Source organism: Styela clava, chromosome 6, assembly GCF_964204865.1.
Source record: "Styela clava chromosome 6, kaStyClav1.hap1.2, whole genome shotgun sequence".
Taxonomy (NCBI): Eukaryota; Metazoa; Chordata; class Ascidiacea; order Stolidobranchia; family Styelidae; genus Styela; species Styela clava.
Genome location: NC_135255.1, coordinates 7,170,066 through 7,195,387, shown reverse-complemented (window position 1 = coordinate 7,195,387; position 25,322 = coordinate 7,170,066). Strand labels below are relative to the sequence as shown.

The 25,322-nt window shown below is 32.6% G+C and overlaps 1 long non-coding RNA gene across 1 annotated transcript; it reads right to left on the bottom strand.

The window, feature by feature from the left end:
- Positions 1-13,251: 13,251 nt before the first annotated feature.
- Positions 13,252-24,353, bottom strand: LOC144424566 (uncharacterized). Its single transcript, XR_013476784.1, has 7 exons — positions 24,231-24,353; positions 23,482-23,543; positions 22,270-22,388; positions 19,925-20,066; positions 17,923-18,032; positions 13,949-13,988; positions 13,252-13,351 (listed from the first exon to the last, which is right to left on the bottom strand). It is a non-coding gene; the product is annotated as an uncharacterized LOC144424566 (long non-coding RNA).
- Between the last annotated feature and the right edge of the window lie 969 nt (positions 24,354-25,322).

The following is a 25,322-nucleotide window of genomic DNA, read 5'->3' as shown; positions in this document are numbered from 1 at the left end:
TAAAATTTGTAAGTATATTTACATTCAATTTGTAGATTTTTCTTGTATCAGTTTTTTCCTATTTTCTTCATTGTTTCCTTGTATCAGTCTTTTCCTAATTTCCATATTGCCTTCATAATTCTTTGCCTGAGAATCTAGAATACCATTAAAAATATCTAAGCCTAATAAAAACCCTATTATTCCTAATGGCGGGAATGGGTATAAATCTATCTATACCAAATAAAATATTAAAAACAAAAAAGCCATGGCAACCCTGTTAATACTTTTCTTCTTTTGTCGGTGTCTCGATATCCTGGTTCCTGTTGAAAATATCTTAAAAATAGAAGAGAAATTAATGATTAAGACAAATAAGATAGGGAAATATGGATAGGGCATATTACTAAAAAAGCTTTATTATTAAATATTCAATATCAGCAATGAACATAATACTTCGTGCATTACTGTATCAGTATTAATATAATCAAAAAAGCATTATATCGAATTGAAATCAAAATGAACACTAGATAGGAGTAAGCCTGACTAATGAAACACTTGTAACATACTTACCGGACTTTCAGATTTGTCTCTGATTCCGTCTTTTTTCAATTTCTCCAGTGCCTTCAAAATTCTGTACCTTAGATTCTTCTATCTAAGCCTAATAAAATTCGTAAAAATATTTACATGTAATTTGTAGATTTTCCTTGTATCCGTCTTTTCCTAATTTTCCAAGTCCCTTCATAGTTCTGTGCCTGAGAAGCTAGAATAACATTAAAAATATCTAAGCCTAATAAAAACCCTATTATTCCTAATGGCGGGAATGTGTCTAAATCTATCTATACCAAATAAAATATTAAAAACAAAAAAGCCATGGCAAGATATTTTAATACTTTTCTTCTTTTGTCGGTGTCACGATATCCTGGTTCCTGTTGAAAATATTCTAAAAATAGAAGAGAAATTAATGATTATGACAAACACAGATAGGAAAATATGGATACAGCCTATTACTAAAAAAGCTTTATTAATAAATATTCAATATCAGCAATAAACATCATACTGCGTGCAATATTGTATCAGTAATATTATCTTTAGAAAATTATTATACCGACTCAAATCAAAATGAACACTATAGATGGCAAGCCCTGTTAATACTTTTTTTCCTTTGTCGTTGTCACGATATCTTGTTTACCTGTTGAAAATATCTCCAAAAATACAATATAAAATAATAAATATGACAAATAAGATAGCTAAATATGGAAACAGCATATTACAAAAAAGCTTATTTAAAAATATACAATATCAGTAATAAACGACAATATAATTAATAAACCAGTAATATACAATAACAGTACTAAAAATATAAAAATAACGTAAAACGAAAGAATCATTTTAAACTTATCATAACAGGACATCAAACACAGGATTGCATTGCAGGGTGTTAGAATACAAATAACAATTGTATTTAGTTTTCTGAGCTATGATTCAATCCAATAATAAATATACAATCAAAAATCCGTTTGCAATTATTCAAATTACATAAATAGTTAGTTCCTCGCGGGTCGACCCATGTTAGACTTCCGCATATAATTCTTTGACAGTGTGTATGACTCTTTGGTATAGTTTTAAACAACAGTCTCATTTGATATAAAAGACATGTGTATGTGCTGCCCAATGCATTTGTTTGCGATCACATATTAGTAATCAGTGCACATACATACGAGCTTAAAGTACGTATTGCAATGAAATACAGTCTCAAACATCAGTCTATTTTTCTATATCAAAGTCTTGTGTGGACTCGATGCATTTGTTGGCTAGCACATCTCAGTTATGTTTAATAAAACTCTTCTTCTTATTCAAATAATTGAGTTGTATTTTCTTTTGAAAAACAGAAAGATTCGTCAAGTTCCATAATTGAAAAATCCTGTAAAAATATATATACATTTATTTCTTATGCACTTTTATAGTAGAGAAAGTAAATTATGAGCAACTTATTACGTATGATGAGGCTCTACAAGACGCCTATAACGTGGTTGGCGGTGACGCTGCGCGACATCAACTCCCTTAACACTTATAACCTTCCAGTTTTCTCGATATTAACAACTACACATCTTTGAATATGATTGAATTCTGTTACTGGCAATGAAATATCCAGTCTACATGAACCAAAGTACGAGAAACGAATAATATGTGATGAAAAACGTCAAATAGTGTGCTGATAAAAATGATTATTGTAGAGGTCGAAACGCATAATGTAGAAGCCAAAACAATTAACCCTACTTTTCACATAAGCCAATATATTGGGACATCTGTCATACACGGTCATAATGTATTGGGTTGCTAAAGTTTACGACCAACCTAAGTATGTCTACAACATACTTAATTCCAAAAGATGCAAACAATAGCAACATTAATTTATGCAATTTAAATAAACCCTATCATTTAACCAAAATATAAAACAAGCAAACAATCCGATTATTACAGCAATTAAATTAACACTACTTGAACGACAAACTTCCAATGCGAATTATCTTTTAAATAGCCGACCTGCAATGATCCGAAATAACTATAAACAAACAAGAATATGAGGAGACAAAACCGATACAAGATTTTGTTGAAGTCAACATGCCTCTTTTCTCCCCACGAACAGAAGATGAATTGCCTTGAAGAGAGAAGTCTATGAGCGGTCATTCACTGAAAGTACAACGCCCGATAACTTTTGAAATAACCCCGGGTCAAATATATATACGGAAGAAAACAATTAAACTTTGTCTGTTGCTGAGGAAATAAATCTTAGTAGTAGTATGTGTAACATACTATTACATGCTTGAGATGACTTAAAAAAGATGGTATTTGATATCATACGAGGTTTGCAGTGAAAGAGTATATTGTTTTACAACATAATATTTGATACAATAACGCATGAAGTGTATATCTATTTTAAACAATACATTAACGTCCATTACATTATACCAGAGATTCCAACTAAGAGATGTACCTATACCTTTTGTCGCCGATACCAATCCGACAACAACGATAAAACGACGATATTAATATTTTAAAGCAGAAATTGCCGACATTTACATGCTATGTAATTATTATCTCAGGTGTTCAGTCCAAACAAGTTAAAGTAACAGTTTGCAAGCATTATTCATGCCACACAATTTTTCAAATTTGAAAAAGCCATATTTCAGATAAAAAGAAATTAATGTTTTGGATCCTGCTACGTTTTTTAATTTAAATACATTGTACACTGATGTTAATTATATCGGTGTTCGGTTAGAAAACTCATCGGGTTTGGCTACTGTAGGTGGTAAAAAAAATAAATGTTCACTCAATCTATCCAACTGATAAATCGAGTTGTGTGCGCAGAATTTTATGCCATGCCAACGTCGTATTTTGTATTTTGCACATCGAAAAATTCACATTTGATATACTTCTTCATAATTTCCATGTAATGTTAAAATTGTCAATATAAAAATAGGTTGCAAAGATAGCCAAATTAGTTGAGCTAGTTGGGCTGATAAATGGCTAAAATCAGTTCATAATCATATACCCGTTTCTATTCGCGTGGTTGGGAAACAGCATTGCTCCTATCTAACGAAGCTAATACCGCGAACACGATCACTCCAAGCAAAAAATAATTTTTATATCAGTATTTCAACCTACTTTTTAAATTCACACTATAATAGTATGTTCTTTTTTAAACCAAGAGCAAAAAACTGTAAAATCAAAAACTATCATAAAGTCTTGACAACAAAAAAAAAATGAAAAAGTATGAAACGCAAAGAACTACAGAAACAAATGTTCGTAGAAGTATGTAATGGACAGACATTTTTTTTCTTTGCAGGTATCCCATATTTTCCTCTTTATATTGTTAACGGCGTTTTATATTTTGTACTAAACTAAAAGAGGGTTTATTTGATTTGGGAGATTTGTTTTCTTTAATATTTATAGTCACGTTAACATATTTTAGAATTTGATTTTAAAACAATCGCACTACAAATAGGAGTTTCAGGATGTACCTACATGAAAGCCAGTAGAATCCGCATTTTTATTTTTTTAAAAGCTCAGACTGATATGATTTTGTCACAATTACATCCAACACGCGCCTTCAGTTAACAGTTGATTGGACGTGTTTTATCCTAAAATATTCTAACACTCTCCAACATTAAAATTAGAAGAAAGTTAAAGTAGTAAAATGAGTTTATAAATGCCCACTTATTAGCAGAGGATCAGCTAAAATAGAAGAACAAACGATTAAGCAAAGGCTTAAATAATATGGCTCGGCATGTGTGCAATGTAAATGGGATATTTTCTGCCTTTCCAGCCTGTTTGGGACTGTTTTCTATGCGCTGGAAAATATGAATATTCTATGTAAGCGTCAAGTATACAACAGTGCAGCATACTACAGATTTAGCAACCAATCACAAAAAATCATTTTTTTTTACTACATTGGATACCCGACAGCCAGAGTGCACCTTCTGAAAAGAAGTCGGAACAACAACCGTTGGAATATCAAGCGCACAAACCGATTATAAACAGATCGAGCAATAATCAAACACATCAATTTAATCACAATCAAAAACTATATGAAATATTTTGTACAGAGACAAAACAAAATGTATAAGAAAAAACTAGCCTTGACAAAATGAAAAATTTGAAATGTTAGGAACTCCGGAAAAACGGCCCGCGAATGAACCAGAACGACTTTCGCTATTATTGCTGCATATTATTGTATTTCATTACTTCCAGTTTCGTGTACAAAATGACCACCTATTAGCAGAGGATGAGCTAAAAAGAAAAACATACAATTAAGCGAGGAGGAATTAATAAATATGACCTGGCATGCGTGCAGTGTAACTAAGATTTTTATAGCTTGTCAGCTTGCTTAAAACAACTTAACGTGTTAACTTTTCGTTCAAAAATAAACCATTTCAATACACATATTAGAAACTATGAATATTTAGTGTCGGCGTCGGATAAATAACAATTCAGCTAATAAAACAGAACTAGACAGCAAACAACAGTAAATATCATTTTACTTCCTACAAGCATATTAAAAAGTTAATATTTAGGGTTGAAAATACGATTAAATTCCACGAGAAACTCAATGTTGGCTCGTGAGATACTAAGTAATTACTTTTCACCCAGTTATTTCTTGCTGGTCTTCCTGTATTATAATTTGTACAACCCTGCTGTTTGATTTACATTTTTTACCACCAAAACTAAGTCGTGTCTAATGAAGAATATAAGGGAGACAAAATCCGAAAAGTAACTTGCGTTTTTTTATGAATCTGTTGCTGTGCAGCTTCCAAACATCTGATCAAGCGTTTTTGTTGTGGCGGAGATATAGTGTGAGGAATTTTGTGTAAAAAAGGGTTTTAGAAACAAGAATTTTGCAGTTCATTTACCTCTCTTCATTACATAGATTAAGATTTTTGCAAAATATCATTATATAATACAGCATTGCTCTGCAAAAGTACTCGCAATCCCTGATGAAGAACAAACTGATCAAGGTCGTTGCGACAAAATCAGAAAATTCTAAAAATTTACCTCCTAAAAGTCCTCATGTTGCGTGCTTTCAAATCTACCAATTTATTACGCTTCTTCAGAGAATTAGAAGTAACCATTTCATTTCTTTCTTAAATTTGTGGAAACGTCCAACTCTTTTTTGTTGCTCCCTTTTTTTTCATTTCCCCACTATTTAGCTTAACATTCTTACTTTGCATCTTTATTGTTTTACTCTTACAATAAACATCATTTAGCATTCACAAATGTATTTTTGTACGGCTAAGACATTAACGCGACAATGACTTAGAAATAAATTATTATTATTTATTAGAATTTTTTGTATTTAAATAAAAATTTACCAAAGACAACTCTGGGTCGGGCATTCAAGTTAACAACAGAATTCAATTCAATTCAACGAAAGCATTAATTTTAAAAAACACCACCGAATGCAGATTTCAATTTTTTTTAATTATTCCTAACCCGAATCCTAACCCAAGCTGGACAACCACTAATTTGTTATTTTAAAGATTTAAGTTTTAAGTTCAATTCAATGGGGGCATTTTTTTTCAAATCAAATCTCTCATTTTTCAAAGAAACAATTACAACTGTGGTAATATACCTAAATAATTAGTATATTGCACCATACGTTTTTTCAAAAATATTGAATTATTTCGAACTTTTCCGACCCAGCGGGGAAAAATTTGAATATTCCATCAAATCGAGGATTGAATAAATAACTTAATTCAACAAAAAGTTGTGGTGGGAAAATGTGGTATTCGAAGATGGTAAATTTTACAAAAATTGATTGATTTCAGTAAAATATTTTATTATTTCGATCTAATTTCGGCTTGGGGGTTAAAATTTGAATGTACCAATAATTTTTCGAACTATGACATTATGTAAACTATATGAACTATGTCAAGTTTTGGGTTTATGAATGACAGAATATGTAATTTGATATATTAGATATGAATTGGATACATATTTCAACAAATCTATTTGTACCTGTCTGCTCTAGCGAAAAGGCAACATCAAATAAAACAACACTCCGTAGATTTTCCAAATTCTAAACCCTAACCATTCCAAGCTTGTCGAACTCTTGCGCTATCCTGAAAGCACCCGCCAAGCCCCATTGTACCGAATGGTTGTAATTAGGAGCCCAATTCCAGACTTTATAAAGGGGAAGCATAATTTCGTGCAGGGTTATAGAAAATTAAAAGATTCAGGTTGAAAATCCTTGGCTTGCCATAACAACCCAAGATGTTTCAAAGTCATAATCAGAAAGCATCTAAGGGCACTATCATATAAGCAGAAACACCAAAGCTCGCGACATCCGTGGAGATGACAGGTTCACTAAAACTTACAACTGCGCAACGCTATACAAACAGCAACGCTAATTTATTAGTTGTTGAAAGTGTAACTTTGAATATCTGAGATGAACTGTAGTTAAATTTGATAATTAATAGACAATGTGATAAAAAAGTCCCATAATATAAAACTGTTTTAATTTAAAGGAACCTCGTCGAATCCCTAGAACAACACCAACAAACACCAAAAGTTCGATTTAACCCTGGTTAATTAAAAACTACTGTTCTAGACTATTGAAAAACTGACAAAACGCTATGGCAACGAAATAAACCCATAAAGTACGAATACAATAAATGCTATGAAATGAGGCCCGACCAATTGTATTAATGCAGCTGCAAATGCCCTCATTGCCTGTATTATAACCCCATTGTTGGCGACTGGCGCATACGGCGATACTTGTCAAACGATGGAATACGCCCAAAAGGGAACATAACCCGCGTCTTTCCGGGAATTATGTGTGCGAAATTAACCAATTAGCAAAATTTATCGCATACCAGCTAAAAACTGCACACTCGCCCGTGAACTAGAGGGTGGAAACCATTGCATTACATGACTCTACGAATTTATAAAAAAAAATGGGCGAAATATTTTGGACATCTTGTGAGAATAATTCACATATTTGCAGCTCTTCATGACTAGCGGGATTTAACATTATATATTAGTTTATACCGGACAAAATATGAATTGAAAGATTTATAAGATTACATACTTGCCCTTTACTCTCTAGACTAAATAGGCTTCCATCTAACTCTGTGATGCACCATACTATTAACATTGTCGATTCCGTTTGATGCAATGACTTTTTCAAGCAGTGTTTTAGAAAACTGAAAATAAATATATGGTTTCATTATCAAGTTTTGAAGTAATAAATCCCAAAAAAATGCTGTTTGACAGAGGTAAAGCAAAGGTTATTTTCCATCCAACTCTGTGATGCACCATACTATTAATTTTGTCGATTCCGTTTGATGCAATGACTTTTTCAAGCAGTGTTTTAGAAAACTGAAAATAAATATATGGTTTCATTATCAAGTTTTGTAGTAATAAATCCCCAAAAAATGCTGTTTGACAGAGGTAAAGCAAAGGTTATCTTATAATAAAAATACATAAAAATATCAATTTAATGCCATATTATGTGCATACCGAGTCCATCTTACTTTAGGTGGAACTAAATTTCGTTGACCTAAGACATTATCAAGCTATTTAATTAACAAGACAGAAATACAGAGAAGAGATATTGTTGTTCGAACTATGTCTTTGGCTATTCGGGTTTGGCTACTGTGGGTGGTAAAATAAATAAATGTTCACTCATTCTATCTAACTGATACATACTGAGTTGCGTGCATAGAGTTTTATGACATTATAACGTCGTATTTTGTATTTTGCACATCGAAAAATTCCCATTCGATATATTTCCTCATAATTCCCGTGCAATGTTAAAAATGTCAATATAAAAAATTGGCTGCAAAAAAAGCCAAATTAGTTGAGGTGATAAATGGCTAAAATCATGTCATAATCATATTCCCGTTTCTATTCGCGCGGTTGGGAAACAACATTGTTCCTACCTAACGTGGTTAATACCGCGAACACGATCACTCCAAGCAAAAAATAATTTTCATGTCAGTATTTCAACCTACTTTTTAAAACATTCTGGAATAGAATAAAAGTTAATTATCTTGAAAATATCAGTCTACATTTAGCCGATATCGATACGAATGCCGATACCAAAAAAATTGCCGATATTACCGATACCCGATACCTTTCACCGAAAGCTTTTCAAATTAGTTTTGACAAGCACTGACTGTATAACGACACTTTGTTTTAAGCAGAAGGTAAAACACTCATTTTAATCATTCCAAACCGAAATTGAAATAAATGAAAAGTCAATCTACCGCAATTAATGATAAATAAAACAAGTAAATAATACACGATAGTTATATGAACATTTGTTAAAAAAATTACTATTCAAGGCAAAAATAATATTGCAAAATGAACATATCATATTGGGTTAGTTTAGCTGTCCTCAGTTAATATTTGGACGTGATTCGACTTAAAATCCTTCGAATTCGAGCGATAAAATTAGAACCAAGTTACAGTAAAAAAACGCGAAAATCAGAACATAACCCGTAAGTTCAAATGACATTATATTTTCATGGCATCGTGATACCAAAACAAGTTTATAGATGACCTATTATTAGGGGGGAAAAGGAGAACAAACGATAAGCGAGAGACTCAAGTAGAAAATGCATGTGAAAATTCACACTATAATATTATGGTCTTTTTTAAACCAAGAGCAAAAAACTGTAAAAAAAATCATAAAGTCTTGACAACAAAAAGAAATGAAAAAGTATGAAACGCAAAGAACTGCAGAAAATGTTTGCAGAAATATAAAATGGACGGACATTTTTCTTCTTTACAGGTATCCCATATTTTCCTCTTTATAATGGTAACGGCGTTCTATATTTTGTACTAAACCCAAAGAGGGTTTATTAAAAGGAATTAAAGCAATCGCACTAAAAATAAGAGTTTTAATATGTACCTACATGAAAGCCATCAGTAGAATTCGCATTTTTATTTTTTTTAAAAGCTCAAACTGGTATAATTTTGTCACAATTACATCCAACAAGCGCCTTCAGTTAACAGTTGATTGGACGTGTTTTATCCTAAAATATTCTAACACTCTCCATCTTTAAAATTAGAAGCAAGTTAAGAGGGAAAACGAGTTTATAAATGTCCTAAAATAGAAGAACAAACGATTAAGCGAAGGCTTAAATAATATGACTCGGCATGTGTGCAATGTAAATTGGATATTTTCTGCCTTGCCAGTCTGTTTGGGACTGTTTTCTATGCGCTGTAAAATATGAATATCCAGTGTAAGCGTAAAATATACAACAGTGCAGCCTAGAACAGATTTAGCAACCAATCACAGGGAATCTTTTTTTTTTACTACATTGAATACCCGACAACCAGACTGCACCTTCTGAAAAGGAGTCAGAACAACAACCGTTGGAATATCGAGCGCACAAACCGAGGATAAACAGATCGAGCAATATTCAAACACAGCAATTTGATAACAATTATAAACTGTATGAAATATTTTGTACAGAGACAAAACAAAATGGGAAATAAAAAACTAGCCTTGACAAAATGAAAAATTTGAAATGTTAGAAACTCTGGAAAAACGGCTCAAGAATGAACCTGAACGACTTTCGCGATTATTGCTGCATTGTATTGTATTAGCACTTATTAGCAGAGGATCAGCTAAAAAAGAAAAACATACGATTGAACGAGGAATTAATAAATATGACCTGGAATGCGTGCAGTGTAACTAAGATTTTTCTTGCTTGTCAGCTTGCTTAAAACATTTTAATTTTTCGTTCAAAAATAAACCATTTCAAGACACATATTAGAAACTATGGATATTCAGTGTCAGCGTCGGATAAATAACAAGTCAGCTAATAAAACAGAACTATTCTAAAGTATTCGCAATCCCTAATGAAGAACAAACTGATCAGTGTCGTTGCGACAAAATCAGAAAATCTAAGGCACTATCAAGTTTAAATATCTGAGATGAATTGTAGTTAAATTTGCATAATTAGTAGACGCTGGAATAGAAATTCCCATAATAGAAAACTTGCTTTAATTTGAAGGAAGCTCATCGAACCTCTGTTACTCCAACAGAAAACAAAAAGTCGATTGAACCCTGGTTAAAAACTACTATTCTAGACTATTGAAAAACTAACAAAACGCTATGGCAACGAAATAAACCCATAAAGTAGGAATACAATAAATACTATAAAATGAGGCCCGACTAATTGTATTAATGCAGCCGCAATTGCCCCATTACCAGTAATATAACCCGATTGCTGGCGGACTGCCGCATACTTTGATACTTGTCAAACGATGGGAGAACGCCGAAAAGAAACATAACCCGCGGCTCTTTCGGGAATTGTGCATACGAAACTAAAAAAGCAGGAACATTTATTGCATACCAGCTAAAAACTGCACACCTCCCATGAACTAGCGAGTGGAAACCATTGCATTATATGACTTTACAAAATTATATAAATAAAATTGGGCGGAATATTATGGACATCTTGTGAGGATAATTCAAATATTTGCAGTTCTTCCTGACTAGCGGGATTTAACATGATATATCGGTTTGAATTGAAAGATTTATAAGATTTCATACTTGCTATTTACTCTTTACACTATATAGTCTTCCATCTCACTCCGTGAGGCACCAGACTAATAACAATGTTCGTTTGATGCAATGACTCTTTCAAGCAGTGACTTAGAAAACTGAAAATAAATATATAGTTTCATTATCAAGTTTTGGAGTTACAAATCACAAAAAATGCTTATTAACAGAGGTAAAGCAAAGGTAAGCTTATATTAAAAATACATAAACAATATTATTTTAACCACGTGGAAATGCCATTATTGCCGATTTATTCATGGGTTAGTATCAATTAAAAAAGTGTTTTAACAAAGTTGAGTTACGTGAACATTCAACAGTGAGTATTGTAGTGATTACCAATTTACGAAGTTCTTTAATTATTATTTAACACAAAAGTAACACCGACACGATCTAAAATTAAACGCATAGAAATGTCCAACTATCCGCTTCAAAAATATCGCACCCCGGGGTCAATAATGATGGTATTGTTCGCCTAAAATATGGACCGTAATTTACAAACTGTGATAGAAATCCTACACAGAAGATAGAAATCATAATAAAATTAATTTGTGTTGTGAATGCACTTGTTGTACGTGATTGTGAACTCACAATCATGTCCGAAATATAAAAACTACGATATCCGCCGTGATAATTGATATTTACTAGTGGATAAAAAAGTGCTTTAAATATAGTCTAACAATATTAATTGGATTGTCGGCCGCCAAAACGATCGCGGTGACAAATAATTCACTGAAGCCTTCGAATACGACAAAATTATGAAATAAAAAAAGCCACACTGTTAAAGTAAAATCCGAAAAAAAAAGTATTGTCACGGCGATGGTTTCGGCGGCCGACATCCCAATTGATGTCGTTCAAAATGACAATACTGATTATTCGGTGTCCGTTAAAAATATTCGATTAACTCGATTAAAAAATACGATTTTGCCCGCCAGTGATCACGGCGCAAGTAAATAATCATTGAATGGAAATAAAACTTCAACTTCATAACAATAAATTCCAAGTAATAGTTACATATTTCATGCATTTGATCGGCGCTACATGCGAGCGTATTTTTGTACACATAAACCATTATAACACTACTGACATCTGCGAGTTTTAGTTCTCTCTCAAATTAATTTTCCCGAATTTTTGATGTTTTATTTCCAAATGCGGGTACCCGCTGACTACGGATTAATAGTCGACGTTTAAAATACGACTTGTAAAATATTCATCAACACCATCAAACAAAGAGAGACGGGCTACAACGTAACCTCCATTGGAAAATCCTGGCTGCACCCCTTGATGCGGCAATATTTAAAATGCGGTATTTATTGGCTTAATTGTGTTCAATGAAACCTGCAGTTTCGACGACTTACGTCTTACGACAATATAAAATCATTACAACTCAAAATTACCGAGTCAATCAGCGGACTTGAAATGAAGAACAATGAAACCAAGTGTAACAACACTGAATCCGCCCCGCCGCAGGCCTGTCACTGTGATTCTTTTTAAGGTTTCACCGTTTGAAATATCCGGAGATATAGACAAAATACGAACGATTGTAATTTAAATTTTTGCGAAAAAAAATCAATCGATATATTTTGCATTATTTAATTTAATATATCGTCACATACCGAGAAAACGTCGTATGCGGCTCCATAGGTAGTTAGTTTCAAAATAGACTACTAAAGGTACATCGCGTGAACAATTTACTGTGTTTCGATTTCAGTTACTATTATGGCATATATTTTAAAGAAATCCTAACATAACACCAAATTTTGTGATTTACAATGTCTAAAAAGCGTTTTCAATCTGCTGCGAGACTGCGAAAACAAAATTTATGGTGATAACTTCCGTTTTATATTTTAATTTTAATATTTTATAATGCGCAATCAAGAAATTGGGTTGCGGATTCACCTCTTTATCATTTATTTTTTCACCGATTTTTATAATATAGTATTCTAACTTGTTTGTGATTAATGTAAATTAGAAAGATTCAGACGATTTTAAAAACATACTTGCTCTTTAGACTCGATGCATCCACCTCTCTCAGTGATGCATAATCGCACAAATAACTCCGCATGTCTTTTGATGTATAATGATATGTATAATATAGTATTCTAACTTGTTTGTGATTAATGTAAATTAGAAAGATTCAGACGATTTTAAAAACATACCTGCTCTTTAGACTCGACGCATCCACCTCTCTCAGTGATGCATAATCGCACAAATAACTCCGCATGTCTTTTGATGTATAATGATAAACTGTCTTTTCCGCTTTCAAGTTTCAGAAAGCTGAACTTTATGCGAGATAATGAACTGCAAGTAAATTTTGTATAATATTGATTTGAATAAATATAGTTGTTCGAACTAAGTCAATATTAATTTTTAGATTTATAAGTTACGGAAAATGTAATTTGACAGGAGCACAGAGAAGCTATGCTTATACTTTGGATACATAAAATAAAAATATTAATTTTCAGTTCATAGACAAATTATTCAGATTTCCCACCTATTTACTAACATTACTTTGGAATGATCTGTCAGTTTATAATATTGCAACACATAATATAAATTATATTTATATTCATTCAAAAGCACGTTGAAAATACGGCTATTAAGAAATGTAAATATAAAAAATAAGACGGAAAAGATAAAATTTAACAAATATTTCTGTTTCTAATTACCTTTACGCCCCTCAAAAAAATTGTCCACGCTCTTGTGATAAGCTATGCTTATCCTAAAGATACAAGGACGACAACTTGTACTGATATTCATTTACATTCATTCTATATTATTTGCAGATTTTTAATATTATAAATATTACTTATTCGGAATGATCTGTCAGTGTGCTATGTTGTATCTCATTATCTGAATCTTAACTAGTAAATTATTTATTAGTGTGTTATATTTTACCTTCAAGTTCTTTATGGTCTTTCCTTCCCATCCCAGAAACCTGAAAATATACATCAATAAATAACTTCAGCCACAGAGATTGTAGACATTATATATATATATATATAAATATAGAACATGACATATGATTACTACGAAATAAACGATAGGGAAATAAGGAATATATTTCCACATTCGAAAACTACTTCTAATTCGAATCGAGCAATAAATTTAGAACCAAGTTACAGTAAAAAAACGCGAATATCAGAACATAACCCGTAAGTTCAAATGACATTATATTTTCATGGCATCGTGATACCAAAACAAGTTCATAGATGACCTATTATTAGGGGGGAAAAGGAGAACAAACGATAAGCGAGAGACTCAAGTAAAAAATGCGTGTAAAAATTCACACTATAATATTATGGTCTTTATTAAACCAAGAGCAAAAAACTGTAAAAAAAAATCACAAGTAAGAGTCTTGACAACAAAAAGAAATGAAAAAGTATGAAACGCAAAGAACTGCAGAAAATGTTCGTAGAAATATAAAATGGACGGACATTTTTCTCCTTTACAGTTATCCCATATTTTCCTCTTTATAATGTTAACGGCGTTCTATATTTTGTACTAAACCCAAAGAGGGTTTATTTGATTCTGGAGATTCGTTTTCTATAATATTTATAGTCACGTTAACATATTTTAAAATATGATTTTAATAAAAGCAATCGCACTAAAAATAGGAGTTTTAATATGTACCTACATGAAAGCCATCAGTAGAATTCGCATTTTTATTTTTTTTAAAAGCTTGTATAATTTTGTCACAATTACATCCAACAAGCGCCTTCAGTTAACAGTTGATTGGACGTGTTTTATCCTAAAATATTCTAACACTCTCCATTTTCAAAATTAGAAGCAAGTTGAGAGGGAAAAACGAGTTTATAAATGTCCTAAAATAGAAGAACAAACGATTAAGCGAAGGCTTAAATAATATGACTCGGCATGTGTGCAATGTAAATTGGATATTTTCTGCCTTGCCAGCCTGTTTGAGACTGTTTTCTATGCGCTGAAAAATATGAATATCCAGTGTAAGCGTTAAATATACAACAGTGCAGCCTAGAACAGATTTAGCAACCAATCACAGGAAATCTTTTTTTTTACTACATTGAATACCCGACAACCAGACTGCACCTTCTGAAAAGGAGTCAGAACAACACCCGTTGGAATATCGAGCGCACAAACCGAGGATAAACAGATCGAGCAATATTCAAACACAGCAATTTGATAACAATTATAAACGATATGAAATATTTTGTACAGAGACAAAACAAAATGTGAAATAAAAAACTAGCCTTGACAAAATGAAAAATTTGAAATGTTAGAAACTCTGGAAAAACGGCTCAAGAATGAACCTGAACGACTTTCGCGATTATCGCTGCATTGTATTGTATTAGCACTTATTAGCAGAGGATAAGCTAAAAAAGAAAAACATACGATTGAGCGAGGAATTAATAAATATGACCTGGCATGCGTGCAGTGTAACTAAGATTTTTCTAGCTTGTCAGCTTGCTTAAAACATTTTAATTTTTCGTTCAAAAATAAACCATTTCAACACACATATTAGAAACTATGAATATTCAGTGTCAGCGTTGGTTAAATAACAATTCAGCTAATAAAACAGAACTATTCTAAAGTATTCGCAATCCCTAATGAAGAACAAACTGATCAGTGTCGTTACGACAAAATCAGAAAATTCTGAAAATTTAATAAAAAGTCCACATGTTGCGTGTTTTCGAATCTACCAATTTATTACGCTTCATCGGGAATTAGAAGTGACCATTTCATTTATTTCTTGAATTCGTGGAAACATCCAGCGCTTTTTTGTTAATACATTTTCTTTCATTACCCCACTATTTAGCTTAACATTCTTACTTTGCATTTTTACTGTTTAACTCAAAGTAAAATACAATTCACATCATTTAGCATTCACAAATGTATTTTTGTACGACTAAGACATTCACGCGACAATGGCTTAGAAATAAATTATTATTTATCAGAATTTTTTGTATTTAAATAAAAACTTACCAAATACAAATCTGAGTTGGGCATTCAAGTTAACAACAGATTTAAATTCAATTCAACGAAAGCATTTATTTCAAAAAACACCCCTGAATGCAGATTTCAAATTTTTCAATTTCTCCTAACCCGAAACCTAACCCAAGCCGGACAACCACTAATTTGTTAACGACGGATTTATATTCAATTCAATGAAAGCATTAATTTCAAATCAAATCTCTCATTTTTCAAAGAAACTTTTCCGATCTAGCGGGGAAATATTTGAATATTCCATTAAATCGAGGACTAATATAAACAAGAGAGCTGTGCTCAAATATTTGGACACGTCACAAGGTGTCGCTATTTTTTATTCCGACACATAAAAAACGCGAATCTTTGAGGTCCACAGAAATTATTGAAATAAGTAAAAGTAATAGCCTTCTGGCAAAAAAATCAATCTTTAACCACTGAAAATTTCAGAGCAATTGTTTAGTATTCGTAAAGAAAAGCGATTTCATCATGACGAAAGAGAAGAATACTAAAAAGAACAACAACATAATATTGAAACGATCGTTATGTACACTGACGTGTCCAAAAACTTAATTAAACAAAAACTTGCGGTGGCACAATGTGGTATTCGAAGATGGTAAATTTTACTAAAATTGATTGATTTCAGAAAAATATTTAATTATTTCGATCTAATTTCGGCTTGGGGGTTAAAATTTGAATGTACCAATAATTTTTCGAACTATGACATTATGTGAACTATATGAACTATGTCAAGTTTTGGGTTTATGAATGACCGAAAAATGGCGAAAATGTAATTTGATAAATTAGATATGAATTGGATATATATTCAAACAAATCTATTCGTACCTGTCTGCTCTAGCGATATGGCAACATCAAATAAAATAATACACCGTAGATTTCTCAAATTCTAAGCCCTAACCATTTCAAGCCTGTTGAACTCCTGCGCTATCCTAAAAGCTCCCGTCAAACCCCATTGTACCAGATGGTTAAAATTAGGTGCCCAATTAAGACTTTATAAAGGGGAAGCATAATTTCGTGCAAGGTTATAGAAAATGAAAGGATTCAGGTTGAAAATTCTTAGTTTGCCATAGCAATCGAAGATGTTTCAAAGTCATAAGCAGAAAGCATCAAAGGGCACTATCATATAAGCACAAACACCAAAGCTCGCGACATCCGTGGAGATGACGGGTTCACTAAAACTTACAACTTCGCAACGCTATACAAACAGCAACGCTAATTTATAAGTTGTTGAAAGTGTAAGTTTAAATATCTGAGATGAATTGTAGTTAAATTTGCATAATTAGTAGACGCTGGAATAGAAATTCCCATAATAGAAAACTTGCTTTAATTTGAAGGAAGCTCATCGAACCCCTGTTACTCCAACGAAAAACAAAAAGTCGATTGAACCCTGGTTAAAAACTACTATTCTAGACTATTGAAAAACTAACAAAACGCTATGGCAACGAAATAAACCCATAAAGTACGAATACAATAAATACTATAAAATGAGGCCCGACTAATTGTATTAATGCAGCCGCAATTGCCCCATTACCAGTAATATAACCCGATTGCTGGCGGACTGCCGCATACTTTGATACTTGTCAAACGATGGGAGAACGCCGAAAAGAAACATAACCCGCGGCTTTTCCGGGAATTGTGCATACGAAACTAACAAAGCAGGAACATTTATTGCATACCAGCTAAAAACTGCACACCTCCCGTAAACTAGCGAGTGGAAACCATTGCATTATATGACTTTACGAAATTATATAAATAAAATTGGGCGGAATATTATGGACATCTTGTGAGGATAATTCAAATATTTGCAGTTCTTCCTTACTAGCGGGATTTAACATGATATATCAGTTTATACCTGACAAAATATGAATTGAAAGATTTATAAGATTTCATACTTGCTCTTTACTCTTTACACTATATAGGCTTCCATCTCACTCCGTGAGGCACCAGACTAATAACAATGTCCGTTTGATGCAATGACTCTTTCAAGCAGTGACTTAGAAAACTGAAAATAAATATATAGTTTCATTATCAAGTTTTGGAGTTACAAATCACAAAAAATGCTTATTAACAGAGGTAAAGCAAAGGTAAGCTTATATTAAAAATACATAAACAATATTATTTTAACCACGTGGAAATGCCATTATTGCCGATTTATTCAGGGGTTAGTATCAATTAAAAAAGGGTTTTAACAAAGTTGAGTTACGTGAACATTCAACAGTGAGTATTGTAGTGATTACCACTTTACGAAGTTCTTTAATTATTTTTTAACACAAAAGTAACACCGACACGATCTAAAATTAAACGCATAGAAATGTCCAACTATCCGCTTCAAAAATATCGCACCCCGGGGTCAATAATGATGGTATTGTTCGCCTAAAATATGGACCGTAATTTACAAACTGTGATAGAAATCCTACACAGAAGATAGAAATCATAATAAAATTAATTTGTGTTGTGAATGCACTTGTTGTACGTGATTGTGAACTCACAATCATGTCCGAAATATAAAAACTACGATATCCGCCGTGATAATTAATATTTACTAGTGGATAAAAAAGTGCTTTAAATATAGTCTAACAAAAAAATTGGATTGTCGGCCGCCAAAACGATCGCGGTGACAAATAATTCACTGAGGCCTTCGATTACGACAAAATTATGAAATAAAAAAAGCCACACTGTTCAAGTAAAATCCGAAAAAAAAGTATTGTCACGGCGATGGTTTCGGCGGCCGACATCCCAATTGATGTCGTTCAAAATGACAATACTGATTATTCGGTGTCCGTTAAAAATATCCGATTAACTCGATTAAAAAATACGATTTTGCCCGCCAGTGATCACGGCGCAAGTAAATAATCATTGAATGGAAATAAAACTTCAACTTCATAACAATAAATTCCAAGTAATAGTTTCATATTTCATGCATTTGATCGGCGCTACATGCGAGCGTATTTTTGTACACATAAACCATTATGACACTACTGACATCAGCGAGTTTTAGTTCTCTATCAAATTAATTTTCCCGAATTTTTGATGTTTTATTTCCAAATGCGGGTACCCGCTGACTACGGATTAATAGTCGACGTTTAAAATACGACTTGTAAAATATTCACCAACACCATCAGGCAAAGAGAGACGGGCTACAACGTAACCTCCATTGGAAAATCTTGGCTGCACCCATTGATGCGGCAATATTTAAAATGCGGTATTTATTGGCTTAATTGTGTTCAATGAAACCTGCAGTTGCGACGACTTACGTCTTACGACAATATAAAATCATTACAACTCAAAATTACCGAGTCAATCAGCGGACTTGAAATGAAGAACAATGAAACCAAGTGTAACAACACTGAATCCGCCCCGCCGCAGGCCTGTCACTCTGATTCATTTTAAGGTTTCACCGTTTGAAATATCCCAAGATATAGACAAAATACGAACGATTGTAATTTAAATTATTGCGAAAAAAAATCAATCGATATATTTTGCATTATTTAATTTAATATATCGTCACATACCGAGAAAACGTAGTATGCGGCTCCATAGGTAGTTAGTTTCAAAATGGACTAAAGGTACATCGCGTGAACAATTTACTGTGTTTCGATTTCAGTTACTATTATGGCATATATTTTAAAGAAATCCTAACTTAACACCAAATTTTGTGATTTATAATGCCTAAAAAGCGTTTTCAATCTGCTGCGAGACTGCTAAAACAAAACTTATGGTGATATCTTCCGTTTTATATTTTAATTTTAATATTTTATAATGCCGCAATCAAGAAATTGGGTTGCGGATTCACCTCTTTATCATTTATTTCTTCACCGATTTTTATAATATAGTATTCTAACTTGTTTGTGATTAATGTAAATTAGAAAGATTCAGACGATTTTAAAAACATACCTGCTCTTTAGACTCGATGCATCCACCTCTCTCAGTGATGCATAATCGCACAAATAACTCCGCATGTCTTTTGATGTATAATGATAAACTGTCTTTTCCGCTTTCAAGTTTCAGAAAGCTGAACTTTATGCGAGATAATGAACTGCAAGTAAATTTTGTATAATATTGATTTGAATAAATATAGTTGTTCGAACTAAGTCATTATTAATTATTAGATTTATAAGTTACGGAAAATGTAATTTGACAGGAGCACAGAGAAGCTATGCTTATACTTTGGATACATAAAATAAAAATATTAATTTTCAGTTCATTGACAAATTATTCAGATTTCCCACTTATTTACTAACATTACTTTGGAATGATCTGTCAGTTTATAATATTGCAACACATAATATAAATTATATTTATATTCATTCGAAAGCACGTTGAAAATACGGCTATTAAGAAATGTAAATATAAAAAATAAGACGGAAAAGATAAAATTTAACAAATATTTCTGTTTCTAATTACCTTTACGCCCCTCAAAAAAAGTGTCCACGCTCTTGTGATAAGCTATGCTTATCCTAAAGATACAAGGACGACAACTTGTACTGATATTCATTTACGTTCATTCTATATTATTTGCAGATTTTCAATATTATAAATATTACTTATTCGGAATGATCTGTCAGTGTGCTATGTTGTATCTCATTATCTGAATCTTAACTAGTAAATTATTTATTAGTGTGTTATATTTTACCTTAAAGTTCTTTATAGTCTTTCCTTCCCATCCCAGAGACCTGAAAATATACATCAATAAATAACTCCAGCCACAGAGATTGTAGACATTATATATATATATATATATATATATAAATATAGAACATGACAGATGATTACTACGAAATAAACGATAGGGAAATAAGGAATATATTTCCAGATTCGAAAACTTATGAACATGGGACCGGTATGATTGCTGAGACTACTAGCAACGGGAATATAGGCTGACTATAGTTGATTTACAATTCGATGGGATCTCATGTATATATATAGTAACCTTTTTGGAATCAGACTGGTTATCGAGCAGCGACACCCAAGTTTCTAATATCTAATTGAAAAGGTGAGAATTCTAGAGTTTTGAAACTACTATATCTTATATTGACAGTGAGTGCCGTATGAAGATCGGATCAACTGATCAATCGGATCAACTGGGAAAATATGACATATTTCCATGTCTCTAAATCTAAATCATGTCTCTAATTTATACAGTATCGTTTTTGGAAATTTCTTCAAGATGTAAGATTAACGGCTATCTTAATACGGTTAGTATGACGCACTCTGATAATTTCATTATTGGAAATTTGGGGCGATTCCAGTTTGAACTAGTTGGGAACATCAATGACATGGTTATCAACTTTTTACTACCAGAGCGTGCAGGTCACGATGAGCCACAGTTACATTTAGGAAATTAGCCTGATTACTTTATATAGTAGGCTATGATAGTTAGTGTGAACTACCATTTGTTGCAAAAACGCTCATCAGATTAATAAAAAAGGCCAGGACTACGATTTCAACAAATTAGGCATATCAGTGTATATATAGGCACCCTATGATAAACAACAAGTTAAACAATAAGTTTTAATATTCGCATGGTTTTTAGGTTGGGTTGTGATTTACCCGAATTGCACTTAATGAGGCATAGTTCAAATCCTTTCAGTATTTCTACAGATATACACTGCTGGATTAACTTATAGTATCACTATGAAAAAATTTCACTGTTTGTCGTAATTACAACGTGACGCTCTATTGCGATGAAACGCCTTTTATTTTTGCTGGCCTAATGACCTTTAAATAAACTGACATTGCAAGATAGTAATTGACCTTTCGGTTTGGACGATTAAACGAAACGACAGCAGATGGGACAACACAGCAGTTAGCCCCTGAACGTGCAGCGCTGTACTGACTACGCCATTATTCGCTGGATATTGCTACAGTTAATTTTCGGTACAAAACAGTTAATTCCGCGATTATACGAAATGAACATGGTATGGTTTTAACAGATTTTGCCTTATACAATTATGAGCGCGCATTGGTGCCTAAACTGACAAAAAGAAATCAATGTAATGCATTCTTGTGTCTCGACTATTGGGCGGGAACGAAAAAAGCCTAATTTTTATTTAAATTTTTTTAAAGCCTAAATTTTGAGGTTGTAATTAAAAGATAATTTCATTTGACAGACGATACAAAACTAAGCTTATACTCAATATATTATAAGTAATTGTTAGTGGATTTCCCGAAAAAAATACAATATATCATTTATATATAGACATGTAAATTAAAAGATTTCAAATGATTTGGTTACATACTTGCTGTTCAGACTTGATAGGCCTCCATCTCACTCAGTGATGAAAACCTGGCTCTTGACAAATTTCTTTTGGTGCACTTATAAATTGTCCTGCCGACTTTCAAGCAGTGTTTCAAAACGCTGAAAATCAATATATAGGTCGTGATTTTGTGTAAGCCAATTCTAAATTTGAATTAAACTAAATTTCGTTGAGCCAACTATGCCATTTTCAGGTAGTTAATTCACTCAAATGTTATTTGACAGAGACAGTACAAAGCTATGCTTATGCTAAAGATACAAAAAACCAATTATGTAATTCAATTTAGGTCATTTTCAACTATGTCGCTGATTTCACCAAAATCACATCCTTTAGTTAAAATGATATGTTAGTTTATCATATTGTATTTCATTTTGTATTCCTAGAGTAAGACTTTTTTCTGAATATTTTCTTGTAAAAATATACGTAAGTTTTAATAAAATACGTAACGGGTAAATTTCGACATTTAATTTCATAAAATCCAAAACTTGGAAAATTTAGACGAATAAAATTTATTCGGCGATCGCCATTAAATTTCAAATATATACTTTATATATATACATATCAGGTGTAGTTTTAAAAATACACAAATTGCAAATATTACAATAACAATAAAATACCCAATAAAGTTTTATAACTGTTTCATGGAGTATATGACTAATTATCTCTGATCAGTAACTTGTAGCATTATCACATTGTTCACAGTAGGGATCGCAAACTGGGGATCGCTATCCAGCAGGGAAGCGCGCAACGAATTTTAGGGGTCGCAAAGATCACACCAATTTGATACAAGGTACTATATTTATAGTATTTCTTTGGACTTCTGCTTCGAAACACAATTATTGAAACTCGTGCAAAATCCAAATTTTACAATTTCGATAGAATGCACGGAATCAAATAAGCGGATTAACAACGTTGGCTCGCATCGAACTATTCAATATTTTAAACGTGAACGTGGGTCTTACTTTTTTGGACTTTTGAATTGAAAGACAATTATTAAAACTTGTGAAAATATAAATCTTACAGTTTCGAAAGAAAACACACGATCAAATAAGTGGCATAACAATGCTGATTCTGATCGCAAAAACTGAGGCGCGGTGCGCTCGCATCGAATTGTTTAGTATTTTAAACGAAAACAGTGGTATACAGGAATCAATAGGCGCCGAAAGTAAAATAAAATGTTCAAATAATATTTACTTGTAATATTCCTCGTTCGTTACTTTGTGTCTTTGAATCTTTAACTTTTAATATTTCTGAATCTGGAAAAAAGTTAAAATATTGATAAATAAACTGTCGCAGAACTGTAGTTAGCATATTCAATGGACAGTGGAACTGAATTTATCGGATCTTTTGCACAAAGCTCCCGCCACGTTTTGAAATGACATATTAGTAATTATCCATTTGGGGATAGGCATGATTTAAAAATTTGAATTCCCAGCGCAATCTGCATTCCTAACTTAAACTGGATAATTACTAATTCTCTTATGCTGAACGTTGGTAGGGTCTTTGTACAAAGATCCAATCTATAGACAATAATATATAAAAGTAAGTAAAAGGCCTACGGCGAATCTCTATCAAACCATGGATTTCGCGCTACATTTGCGAAAGTTATGAATGTTATGCATTACATTCATGTAAAGCGTACCATGTTGAATGCAGCTTACGTAGTTGCGTAGATCAGTGTATTACGTTTAAGTTTCTTATTATGATAAGTTTATGTATTGCCATATAGCTTTTAAGTTTGGCCTATTAGTGACGAAACGATGGAACCCGCTGTTAGTGAGTTTGATACAAAAAAGAATCATCCATCAATCTGTACTTCTGTATTAGGGTAATAATACTAATTCGTATAGGCCCGAAAACCTCTAGTTTACCACTTATACAATAGTGAAATGAAACAATATAATAGCAATGAAAGTAATAGGTATAAAGAACATTTAGCTCACCTGAATATTGTTTCAAACTCACTGTCATAACCCAATAGTCAGCATATCCATACATCCTACAGAAAATCAAACCTCATCGTACCACGAACATTTGTGACTGACTAAAAGCGATGTCGCTTGTGGCTTCCCGCGCAAAAATATTTGACGAAAAAAGCTAACTGATTGTTTATAATCAAATGTTTTTAACTGATTACCTTAATTACTCCAGGTTGTCTTTACGAGTCGATCATGCTTCTGACGCGTGATCGCAAAGTTGCAGAGTGCAAATGACGGTTGCGATTTGCTTCATACATCGTATAATACCTAGTTCACAGTAATATTCTCAGGATCTTTTGTACCAAGTCCCGCCCCAAAACAACACCCCGCCAGCGCTCGAATTAAATAGAAATAGTAATTATTCAGTTAAGGCGAGAGATGCAGATTAAGCCGGTAATTCAAATCGTTCCTAACCCAAACTGCATATTTACCTATTTTTCATTTTGAAACGTGATAGGGGTGTTTATCTCAGATCACACATTTTTGCATCAGTGACGGGAGCCTAGTACAAAGAATCCAGCAATTCCCATTATATTTGTCTGTTTATATTTGTCGAGTAAACGCGTACGTGAATACCATCAAAAATGTAACCTTCCTACAACTCAATGAAAGAGTAACGGCGTGTACAAGTTTAGCGTTATATCAATGCATTCTCTGCATTGGCGTACAAAATTAGCTCATTGACTTGCGCAGCCAAGAATAATTTTTAAGTTTTATTAAGTTTTTATTCAATAACGTACCGGCGATGTCGTTGAAAGAGAGGTCATAACGTGACGTTGTTTCGATGCCTACTGTATAGTAATTTCTTCGCCCGAATCAAACGGCAGAGACATAACATCAGCAACAGCAATAATCACGGTTCTGTGTGAAGTAAATAATTGACTGCTCAAGACAAGAGCATACCGACCACAACAACTGATAAAATATATAGATCAACTATCGAGACCATTCAAATATTTGGTGTTATGGAGCTCGTGATGAGATGTTATTGACGTAGACCCACAATAAGAACGTAACAAAATCAAATTGTTACTTATCGATCAATATTAATGAGTG